This window comes from Microtus pennsylvanicus, chromosome 1, assembly GCF_037038515.1.
Source record: "Microtus pennsylvanicus isolate mMicPen1 chromosome 1, mMicPen1.hap1, whole genome shotgun sequence".
NCBI lineage: Eukaryota > Metazoa > Chordata > Mammalia > Rodentia > Cricetidae > Microtus > Microtus pennsylvanicus.
Genome location: NC_134579.1, coordinates 136,457,181 through 136,469,585, shown reverse-complemented (window position 1 = coordinate 136,469,585; position 12,405 = coordinate 136,457,181). Strand labels below are relative to the sequence as shown.

Sequence of the window (12,405 nt, the reverse complement as noted above, 5' to 3'; positions counted from 1 at the left end):
GGAGAAAGATGAAGCCAGTAGCAGACACTGAACCAGCTCCTCTCCAACTGTGGACCCAGGGAACAGGCATGACTGGCACCCCAAGACCAGACCCTCAGACAATGAACCAGCTCCTCTCTAACTGTGGACTCAGGAAACAGGTATGACCGGCATTTCAAGACCAGACCCTCAGAGACTAAGGGGAAGAATTGTCTCACAACTGGGCAGCACAGAACCAAAGGAGGTTGACCCAAATCAAAGATTAAGTCAGAAGGGTGTACAGAAACAGGAAGGAAGAGATGCTGTGCATTTGGGAAAAGATCTGAAGGAAGGAAGGTCTGGCTCAAGGTGACACGACAAAACAGACACATGACCCAGAACACATCTTCTGACCTTGTTAGTCTCCAGCTGACTCCTCTCAGAGCTAGACAGTGACTGCTCATCAGCAAGCTCCCTAATTAACCAAAACCATCAATTCTGACTCAAGGGTGGAAGGTGGGATGGTGAATGCAGGAGATACCCCAGGTATGCAGATAGTACATGTTGACAGCAGATAACAATCTGGTCACAAACTAGCTGATAAATATGAGCCCAGGGGCACAAACATGGACAGACCTGTTTAAAGATCACCACCATGAAGGGATCTCACGCCCTTCAACACAGCTCTTCTACTCTGGAACAGACTTGGCTCTGAACTCTAAGACTCCACCTTTCTACTACAAGGTCCCCCCACCACCCGCCCTCCTCTTCAGTCCTTGAAGTCAACCTCAGCCCCAGACTCCAACGTGAAAGTCCCTTGATTTTCAGAGCACCAGAATGTTATCCAAGAGACAAAAGAGTACCAACTTGAAGGGAATGAGGCAGAATAAAAAGCAAAGACACTTGGTTGGGCGGTGGTGGAATATACTTTTAATCCTAGGGAGGCAGAAGCAGGCAAGTCTCTCTGAGTTTGAGGCCATTCTGGTCTACAGAGTGAGTTCCAGGACAGTCAGGACTAGACAGAGTAACTGTCAACAGCAGCAGCAGCAAAGACACTCAAATAAGAAAATGTCCAAATTCTTAAGCAGGGACTAAATAGAAGTTGTTTGAAGTAGGCAAACAGCAGGTTTAATTTTCGGCTAACTTGTTTCTAGAGGCCTTTCTCAAGTGTCTGGAGCTTAAAGTAACCACCCAACATTTCCCCCATCTGTCTCTTGCAAACAGTGCCCTAAGTTCCATTCCCCTAGGGCTGCCCAAGAACTAAGAACTATACACAGACCTACAGTGTATAGAACCTGCAGGGCCCAGGCTTTAGGACATGGCTCCCATTATCCTGGCCTTACACACCCTGTTGGGGATAGCTGTATATGGCTAAGTAGCCTTGAAAAAGCCTGGTTGGATCCCAAAAGAGAACAAACTAGTATAGCTGTCAGTTCTTTTTGATGGAAGCAGTGGGGAAAAAGATGAGAGAAAGTGAACTTTGTTCCAAGTTACACAGGTCTCCCATCAATAATTTTAAAGGAGAAATCACAAGTCGTCTCCTGGCATAAAGTCTCCAATGACTTCCAATTGCACTTAAAGAATCTAAATAAATCCAAATTTACCTTGGCCAAAAGTACCCTGCATGACTCCTATTGTCTCTCCAACCTCATGACACAGTGCCTTCTTGTTCACTGGTCTCCCTTCCCCTGCAGGCTAGCTCCTAAATTGCTTGGGTCTCAGCACAATATCACTTCCTCAAAGACAGTCTCCCTGACTCTCTTCCACAGTCACTCAAATGTATTAGTGCTCTCATTTCTTATAAGACACTATGAAATACTGTCTTATGTTGATTTTTCTTCTCACCAAAATGCAAGCTATGCAGTCAGCCTGAGCCTAAAGTAGTACTTTATTCATTAAAAAAATCATTACATTTTATTTACTTTGTGTGTAAATGCCTGTATATGCACATGACACAGAGTACATGTGGAGGTCAGAGGACAACTTGTGGGAGTTGGTTCTCCCTTTCGATCATGTGGGTACCAGAAAATTAAAGCTTGGTGGTAAGTGCCTTTACCTGCTGAGTCATCTCGCTGGTCCAGAGTGTACTTTAAAAACCAACCCAGACAGTTGTGGTAACACATGCCTTTAATTTCAGCACCAAGGAAGCAGAAACAGGTGGATTTCTGAGTTTGAAGTCAGCCTGTCTACATATCGAGTTCTAGGATAACCAGGACTACATAGTGAGGCTATCTCAGAGCAAAACAAGGCAAAACCCAAAACACTGGGGTGGAATGAGGCCAAACAAGATTTTTAAAAACAAATACAAAAGCCTGCCTTGTTATCTTCTGGCTGATTCCTTTTAACTTCTGTGTGTGTGAGTGAGTGTGTGTGTGTGTGTGTGTGTGTGTGTGTGTGTGTGAGAGAGAGAGAGAGAGAGAGAGAGAGAGAGAGAGAGAGAGAGAAAGAGAGAGAACACATCATAGTTGCTTGCATGCAAGCATTTATGCACATGTACACATTGCATGACAAGTAGGTATCTGAAGTGCCCAAAGGCTTTAGTTCCCCTGAAGTTGGCAGGTGTAAGCCACATGATATGAATGCTGGGAACTGAACTCAGGTTCTCTGAATGTGTAGTTAGTATGCACGCTTAACCACTGAGCCATCTCTCCAGACAAAACAAAGGGTCTAATTTATGTGGCCCAGACTGGCCTGAACTCACAATCTTCCTTGCCTTAAACTAGAGACCTGAGATTACAGGCGTGTATCACAATACCTGGTTCAACGGGAATACCCATCAATAGGGTATAACTAATAAACTGAGGCAGATTCTATGCAAGGGGAGGTAAAAGCAAATCTAGTGAAGAGGGACAGCATGAGATACACAAGAGGTGGCTGTCTGTAATCCTAGCCTCCAGGAAGCTAAGGCTGGAGAATTAAGCTATGAGTTCCAGGTCAATCCAAGATACAAAGTTAAGATTCTGTAAAGAAAGTTATATAGAAGTACGTATTTTGCACCACTAGTGTTTCACATGTAAAAGGATGAACTCTTAAGCTGTTGAGAAGGGTTACTTTGGGGAGACGGGAATTACTAATAAATTGTTATACCATTTCACCAGTTACAAGTCAACACATTTTTAAAAAGAATTTTCAGCTTTTAATTCTAGTTTCAAGAGGCAGAAGGTGGAGTTCAAGGACAGTCAGGTCTATACAGCCCACAGCTGTTCTAGAACAGCCAGGGCTACACAGAGAAAAACAAAGCAAAACAAAAGTTGTTCCCTAACCCCACACCCCAAACTGAGGCTTCTTTCTACTTACAGCAAGAAAGCACTGTGCTGTCCTGGATACAGGGTGGGTGAACGGAAGTTCTGCACCTCCCCTGCCCTCCCTGCTCCAACATTGTATAGCTGCAGGTTCCAAAGAGGAGTCAGTTGGCTCAACATAAAAAATACTTTCTATATAATGGATCTGTCCAAGGATAGAGCTGGCCACCAAGTGAGAGGTGTAAATGCCTGGTTGTTGGCAGTGGTCAAGCAGAGGATGAGTGGACACCTCTTGGGGGTGGGAGCAATTCCTCCACTAGGTAACAGCTCATCCAATACGAGACCATGTTACTGTTTCGATGGAACATTTGTGATGGGAGGTTTAATATGTCGAGAGCATTTACAGTAAAAAGGATGACCAAATTCTCAGGCAAAAACTGCACAATACTTTTTTTTTTTTTTTTTTTAGACAGGATTTCTCTGTATATCTTTGCCTGTCCTGAAACTCACTTTGTAGACCAGGCTGACCTCGAACTCACAGAGATCCATCTGCCTCTGCCTGAGTGCTGGGATTAAACATGTGCACTACCACACCCAGTCAACTGTACACATTTCTGGGTTGTTAATTTTCCTAAGCAACAAGGCTATATCCCCAACAGCTGCTGACATCAATTTAGCTTCTTCCAGCAAAGCTTTGGGACAGAATAGGGTCTCAAATGTGATGCTCACCAGGCTAGGCTTTGAACAGAGCTGACTACTGGGGACTACAGTGAGCTACGAGGTACACAGCCTGTTTAAAGGCAGAATACACTATTCCACTCTAATCAACTGTTGCCATGTGGGAATAGATTCATATTATTAGGTCTTCAGATTTTTGTTTTTAATAGAACAGAGGAAATCTGGCTCTGAAAAAAATTCCCTATTTTTAAACCTTGGAAGCTAACTCACATTAAAACAGCAACTATGAACTACTACACAGCACAACAAAACCACAAAACACTGTGTCCATGGTTCTTGAAACCAACTAGAAATAGACCAGAAGCCCAGAAGCTGACTAACCACCACCCCCAACTCCATGGCTGATGGTCTGCAGTGGGCACTAGGGTTTCCACAAATACACCTGTAAAGACAAAACTAGAAAATCATCCCTTAGCTAAACCCAAGGACCTGAGTTAACTACTGAGGAAAGTAGCTCTAGGTTATTAGTCACTACCTCTGCTATCGTGCGGCTAGCAGCTACTTTTCTGAATGAAGCCAATACAGATGGAGCATTCTCAAGAGGTAAGGGGAGAAGACCTAGGTCCACAGAGCCTGAAGCCTCTTTACTGGCTAGACTTTTCAGTTCCAGAGGCCAATAAATATACTCCTTAGGCCTATCCAAACTGGCTTTTTACTACTTAAAACAGTCTTGGCTACTTAAATGTAAAACTGCATCCACTGCTGCTCTGGTCTCTGTCTTCACATGGTCAAACCTGACTCCCTATTTTTGAGAAAGCCAGAAGAGATGGCCTACTATAGCAAGCTTCTAGACAACCAGCAACACTGTTGGCATCTGACCAGATTTAGAATGTGTAACTTTCTTGGGAAGTACCTACCAACCCCAGAGGTGAAAACTGGAACCAAGCAAACAGCTGAGATGTTCCAGGGAACACTTCCCCAGGCTTTTTCCCTGAGCTCAAAAGTAAGACGGGGTCCACAGATAAGTGTTCAGCCAGCTCTCTTCATTTAGAAACAGACCTGGGTAGTCAGGGAACTTGGCTCAAACCCTAGTTCTCCCACAGACACTTGCTACTACGACTTTTGGCAAATAATTCAGCTTCTTCAGTGAAGCTGTAAGAAGACTGGGACTAAACAATGTATAGGAAGATAGCTAGCCCAAAGACTCTGCTACTCCATCACATCCTGTCCCTCACAAGTCCTATTCTAACAGGTAAGCTCATCACAGGTAAGTTCACCTGGATCCCCAGACATCTATTTTTATTGTTTGTTTGAGACAGGTTCTCCAGCTGGCCTTGAACTTGAAATACCCCTCCTTCAGCTTCTCAAGTGCTTGGGATCTAATTTAAAAGATATATGTAAGGCTTGAGGGAAGAGGGGTGTAACTCAATAGCACTGTGTTTGTCAAAGCATGTGAAAAATCTGTGATTTCATCCTTATCATCACACACATACATAACAAATAAATGGCAATACATTTATGAGACATAAATAGCCTTTTATAAACGGGAAAAATAAGTTAGACAGAAGGGAAGGCACTACTTACGACTGTGTAAGATCTGCAGGGCCCAAACACTATGCCTTCAGATCTCCTGTTCTTTTTTTCTTTTCTTTTCAAGATTTATTTATTATGTATATAGTGTTCTGCACCAGACTTCATTACAGATGGTTGTGAGCCACCATGTGGTTGCTGGGAATTGAATTCAGGTCCTCTAGAAGATCAGTCAGTGCTCTAAACCGCTGAGTCATCTCTCCAGCCCCAGACCTCCTGCTCTAAATAAAGATGCTGAAGCTTCCCGGAAGTCCCCACTGATGCCCAGAAGTTGGGCTTATGGGTCATCCTTTAACACCAGACCTCTGGTGCCTAGATCTTCTATAGTTCTTGACCTAGGCCTTTGAGAAACACATATTTTATGAACAAATAGGCTAGTTACCAGAGTGTGTCAAAAGACAAAAGAATCAAAAGTATTTTTTTGTAAGAACTATTTTTTTTAGAAATTTCAAAAATATGTACACACAAAAAAGTATACACTGTCTCAGCAAAAAAGCCTTTTCTGTTAATGAATTCTCCTAGGGAAACAGAGAGGAGAGAAGTCAAGCAGGGCCACTGGACGCTAAGTGCATCATAGGCACTCTGGGAAACCCTAGAGTACAAGGAAGTTGCTATTCCTTTTCCTATCCCAAAATCTCTTGACTCTCTATCTCCCACAGAACATTCCCTACTCCCTTATCCTCTAAGTAAATCATCACCTCTGTGGACATCTCAGACTCTTCTGTCATCTTAGTTTCTTTACTGTCCTAAAGATGTAGTCCCATCGTTCCCCCGCCCCCAGTCCCAGAACCACATGGTCTTGTTATGAAGCTGAGCTGATTTAGAACTGGAGATCTCCCTGCCTTCTGAGTGCTGAGATGACAGGCATGTGCCCCCACAATCTCATGTTTTTCATGGGGTGGGGTGAAATGGATAGGGTCTGGCTATTTAGCCCTGGATGACTTGGGACTCATGTAGGCCAATGTTGTTCCTAAACTCATGATGTTGAACTTCCTGCCTCTGCCTCCCAAGACTTGGAATGTTGGGATTTCAGGTATGAACACCCACCTGTCTTTTTGTTTTACTTTAAAGAAAGACAAATAATAATAATAAATAAAACCCCCAAACCAAGTTCATTGCGCATACAAGTGTACAGCAGGTATGGCAGCAACAGGAGAACTATCTGTCTAGCTGTATTTTTCTTAAAGATTTATTTTATTTTCATTCTATGTGTGTGGGTTTTTTTTGTTTTTTTGTTTTTGTTTTTTTTTTTGTTTTTTCGAGACAGGGTTTCTCTGTGGCTTTGGAGCCTGTCCTGGAACTAGCTCTGTAGACCAGGCTGGTCTCGAACTCACAGAGATCCGCCTGCCTCTGCCTCCTGAGTGCTAGGATTAAAGGCGTGAGCCACCATCACCTGGCGTGTGTGGGTGTTTTTGTCTGCAAGTGTGCAATAGCTGAAAAGGTCAGAAGAAGGTGTCAGATCCCCTGGAACCAGAATTTTAGATGGTTGTGACCGGTCATGTGGGTGCTAGGAACCAAAACAAGGTCCTCTGAAGAACAGCCAGTGATCTTTAACTGCTGAGCCATCTCTCCAGCCCCTAGATATTTTTTCTTAGTGGCAGCTACATATGTTCTTATTTGTGCCAGCAACATGGCTAAGCAGATTAAGATGCTTGTTACCAGCCGGGCAGTGGTGGCACACTCTTTTAATCCCAGCAGTCAGGAGGCAGAGGCAGGTGGATGTGAGTTCAAGGCCAGCCTGGTCTACAAGAGCTAGTTCCAGAATAGGTTCTAAAGCTATAGAAAACCTGACAGCCTGAGTTGGATTCTTAAAATCCACATGGTAGAAGAAGAACCAATTCCCACAAGCTGTGCTCTGACTTTCACATGAGTGCATTATCAGTTTTGCTCATAAACACATAAATGTTCCCAATCCTCCTCATCAGACTTCAGATCAGACCTGTCCCAATTTCCCTCACTTTCCTCAAAAGGAGTCTGATACAGGTGGTGTTTATTCAAAGGCTGTAGCTCCTTCAAGAGGCATGAGGGAAGGGAAAGTTGTGGTTGTATGATCCACTGCTACACCATAGCATCTGACAAAGAGCAGGTTCTCAAGAAACAGCTGTGATATGTTCTCCACCGTACAACAGTCCTTCCTCTGCATGCAGCAATGCTAGGTTTAGAACATCTCACTTCCTGGTCTTCCCACAACCGGTGCACTCCTCTTTCCTGCTTATCAGGCTCAATTGTCACCTCTTCAACAAGGCCAATTCTGGCCACTCCGTCTATAGAGATCACCTTTACACTCGTTCATTTCCTTCATAGATAGTACATATCACACTCATATTTCTTTTTAAAATGTTAGTGTTTTGTGTCTGAGTGAACACACATTGCCACGACATGCATGTGGAAGTCAGAAGACACCTTGTGGTGTCAGTACTCTCTCCTTTCACCTTTACATGGGTTCTGGGAATCAAACTCAGGTTGCCAGGCAAATGCCTTTACCTAATGAGCCACCTTTTAATGCAGTACTTGCTCTTCTCCATCAAAATAAGAACTTTGTGAGTTTTAAGTCTTTGTTTCATTCTCAGCTATATCTCCAATATCTAAAATATCTCCCCCTATAAATTACTTAACGATCACTCACTGATAGGGATATTTAAGACTTGCATAGTTCTAGTTTGCTGAGCAGTGGTGGTGCTCACCATTAGTCCCAGCACTTGGGAGGCAGAGGAAGGAGGATTTCTGAGTTCAAGTCCAGTCTGATCTATAGAGTGAGTTCCAGGGCTACACAGAAAAAATCCTTCCTCACAAAAAAAAAAAAAAAAAAAAAAAAAGGAAAAACCCTTGCATAGTTCATATATTGCTGTTTTATAACCTACTTTCAACCACAATCTATTTGACCAGTTTCCACTAAAACAAACAAAACCTCTCCAAAGTTCTAGGCCCTAGAAATCCAGACTATTACATTCTATGTTCTAAAGCCAGCAAATCAAGCCACTCATCTCCTTCCTGCCTCTCCTAATGAGAGCCAGAAACAGTCTGTAGGATCATATTGACCATTATATTTCTTTGGACCCAAATAATCACAGAGCAGAGGATTAGTGGAAGAGAAAAGAAGAACCGCCAATACTCATAAAGCTCATGGGACGGACTCACAATCCTATATGGTTCAGTAAGACAGCCAGTTGCAGAGCACAGAACCCCAAACACAGCCAAGTATCATCAACTGTCTCATAACTACTAGGGAGAAAAACTGTTTCAAACTGGGACTTCTAAGAGTTTTTTTTTTCCCCACTGCGGCTGCTAAAGAGGTAGAGTTTAAAGCTGGGGTTGCTGAGGATAGTATCTGTCACCACAAGCAGAAACCTGTTAAGGAAGAAGCGACTAACTTAGTGGAGAAATGTGAAGGTCAGGATTATTATCTGAACCTCTGGATGCAGCTATAAGCAATCTGGATTTTTCAGTAATATGGGCCAATTAACCCTCACCCCACTCCCCTGCACACCTCCCTCCCATGCCTGCTGGTGTTCAAAATCTCTTTTAAACTACTTTGTGTTAAGATTCTACCTTGGCTAGCATTAACTACTTTCTGCTCACAGCCCTCAAGCATGTGTAAGACATTGTTCTAAGTACTTTACATCCATTAACTTAGTCCATAAAGTAAGATATCATTATCACCTTCATTTTTTTCAGTTGTGGAAACATAAGGGTCACTCCCAACCCCTATCCAAATAGAAAATCCAACTCTCTGACCCAAGGCACTATCATTTTGGAATGGGCAAGGCCCACAGACCTTCTATTAGTTCCACCTGTCCTTCACTTCATCATATGTAAAATGAAGATAATCGTAGTTTATCTACCTCAGGGTCCCGTGGGTATGAGGCCACACGGACAAGGCACTTGAACAGCACCTAGCAAACATAAGTAGTCAGTAAACAGCAACTCCTGTTCCAGCTGTGGGTCACTCCAGTGCAGCAAATCAAAGAGTGCTTCCTTCAACTCTGCTCATATACAGAAGAAACTATGGGCGAGAGTGATGCTTTCTTGAGACTTCAGATGTAGCTCAGTCATTAACCACCTGTCTTTTGTGCCCCAGGTCCTGAGTTCAATTCCCAGCACCATAAAAACAAAAGCATAGTGTTTATTTAAACTGTGTTCCCTGCTTAGGAACCCCTCATTGTGATCCTGATTTCCATGAAACACTACCTCACCTAAATACTTTTTTCCATGAAGTCTTTCCAAATAGCTGAATCCCCACAGCATATAATCTGCATCTCATGTACTCTGTGGTGCATCTGCCCAAGCCCTCTACTAGACAGTGAGCCCCCTAAAGACAGAGTTTATCTTGGGCTTTTCTATTTCTTTTTCTTGGCCCTACAGAGGAATGAATTCTCTTGGAAAAAGTTGAGAGTACTATAGAGATCTCAAACTTAGAGAGACTGAGCAAAGCTAACCAAGATGGGGTGAGGTAGGTCACCAGAAGAGAACACAGGACAGCTCAGAATCAGCGCCAAGAAAAGTTCCATGAACAGAAGCAGTGGGCAGGAGGATAGACAAGGGGACTGAACAGAGTGATGGATGAAAGGGAGAAAGGGGCAGGGACAGTGTACTGCTCGCTAGTTCTCTGGAACACCTGGCACATTCAGATACAGCCTGTCCTTCTAGCTTCCTGTCCAGTGAGGGTTAAGTCAATATAAACTACAAGCAGGAAAGTGACTGGTGCTCTGTGGTGCACGGAGGGCCCTTGGCAGTTAAGACACAGAAGACCTGAAGTTGCCCACATGGAGAGAAATGAGATGAGTGGGACATGTGTGTTCAAGGAGGTAGCAATTTAAAGCAAAAGCAGCAAAAGCTCTAGGGTGGGCCAGAGGGGCAGGTAGAAGGAGAAAGTGCTGAGGAAGAGCTGAAAGGGAACCATTCAAAGGCAGAATCTGAAGTAATTACTCAGAGGGTGGGGTAACCTTGTGGAGAAGCCGAGATCCTTCAAAGTGGGTAAGAAGTCTTTCTGGAGGATGGGTACTTCACACAGTAGATTCCCAGGAAAATAGGGATGCATAGCAGCGCTTAGAGGCACATCTTTAGGGCTCTTATAGGACTTTTTACAGAGAAAGAGAGAACCTCTTAGAAGCATACATCGGAAACAGGATCATTTATTAAAAACTCAGAATGCTGGGCTCTCCTCCGAAGTTTTCTGATTCTGTCTGAGTAAGACCCAAGAATTCACATTTTCCAACCAGTGCTGCTGCAGTTCTAACCATACTTTGAGAGCCACTGACAGAAGGGAAAGGGAATTCTTCAATAAGGGGTCTTCAAAAATGAAAGGGATGAAATCAAAGTCCTCAACAAGTCTCTAAGTGAGTGTTAAAGATCTTTCCATGTCTGAAAGGAGAGAGACCTATGAGGATGAGGAAGGAAGGAAGGAAGGAAGGAAGGAAGGTAGGTCAGTCAATCTGACAGAAGAGTCTCCAAGCATTGGAATTTTCAGAAGTAGAGGAATTGGGGAGCTGGGAATCTGAAGGATGCTGGGGTCTCTGAAGAAATAGTGGGGGAAGTAGGCTGAGACTCCAGAAGAGTCTATGATTCCAAAGGAATGAGAATGGGAGGATAAGAGAAAGTGAGAACAGATTTATCCTCATTGGGATAAATCTAACAGAGCCCTGAAATAAGATTGCGAATGTCAGAGGGGAAAACTGAGGGAGGGTTCCCAGAAAGTATCAGAGATAACTGACACAGAGTTTGAGAGGAAATTTCTCTAAAGAGTATCTTGGGGAAAGGAGTGGTCTTCTGAGAGAGGTCCTGACAAAGGGATCCTTACACACACACACACACACACACTCACACACCCCACATGGGGAGGTGGCTTTGATGAGAAACCTCAAGTAAAGTTAAAAAGAGCACACAGGGGATAGGGTGGGACAGGACTCCAAGAGAAGACCTGGTGTTATCAGAGTAGGCTTTTCACAAAATATTCTGGACGTTCATTCATAGTGAAGGAAGATTAGGTAGGTGTGGAAGGCTTTCTAAAGATGGTTATGGAGAGTGGGGGGTGGGGGTTCTGAGGAAGAGATAGCTAGGAGAAAGTCTTTTAGTAAGACAGTCAAAGAAATAGATCCAAAGGTCCGAGGGATGTCAGGGCCTCTGAGTAGTATTTTAAGGGCCGTTTCAGGGTTACCGGGGTTTCTGATGCTAGGGCATCCTGAAGGCTGTATCTCAGAGGGATATTTCAGGGTTGTACAGAGGAGCTTGAGAAAGCTATCTAAGGCTACAAGGGGGCAGTTTCAGATTTTCGGGTTATCCAAGAAGAGTTCTAGAGAATACAGAGGCTGTGAGGGAAATTTCTGGAGTCCTTAGACAATTTTTTAAAATATATGGTGTGTGTTACTGACAAGGAATTGGAATACATAAGAGGGGATTTGGAACAGGTTTTTGGAATATGAGAGGAGCTCTCTGGAGACTTTCAAGATTAGTAGGTGTGGGGGTTCAGGAGAAAATAGTTGGGGTACATAGAGGTGATCTAGTCTAGAGCATTCCAAGGTGGGAAAGATTTGCAGAACATGAGGTCTCTGGGCCGGATTTTTAGGGTCCAAGAGATCTGACAAGGGGGTGGGGTGCATATGAGAGATGGAAGCAATGAGAGGAGTGGTCCTCCAGGTGGGTTTTGGGATTGATGAGCATTTCAGTAGTATCTGAAGAAGATTGCTCTGGGATACGCAAGCTTCTCAAGGAAGATGTAGGGTTCACCGGGCCATTCTGAAGGATTTGGGGGATAAGAGCGAAAATCTCTAAGATTTCTAGAATGAGGAAGGATGAGAGGGTAAAATCCTGGGGTATGTGAAGAGGAAGTATGAGGGAGATGGATGGAATATGTGATGAGATTGGGGAGGGGTCTAAATGTCGAAGGGGTGTCTGGGGGCTGTTTGGGAGTTCCAGGGAGGTTCCTGAGGGAGATGCCTGA

At 43.8% G+C, this 12,405-nt stretch overlaps 1 protein-coding gene across 3 annotated transcripts in view; it reads right to left on the bottom strand.

Moving 5' to 3' along the window:
- Window positions 1-12,405, bottom strand: part of Samd4b (sterile alpha motif domain containing 4B) — a 39,167-nt gene that overhangs the window by 25,497 nt on the left and 1,265 nt on the right. The window lies entirely within an intron of this gene.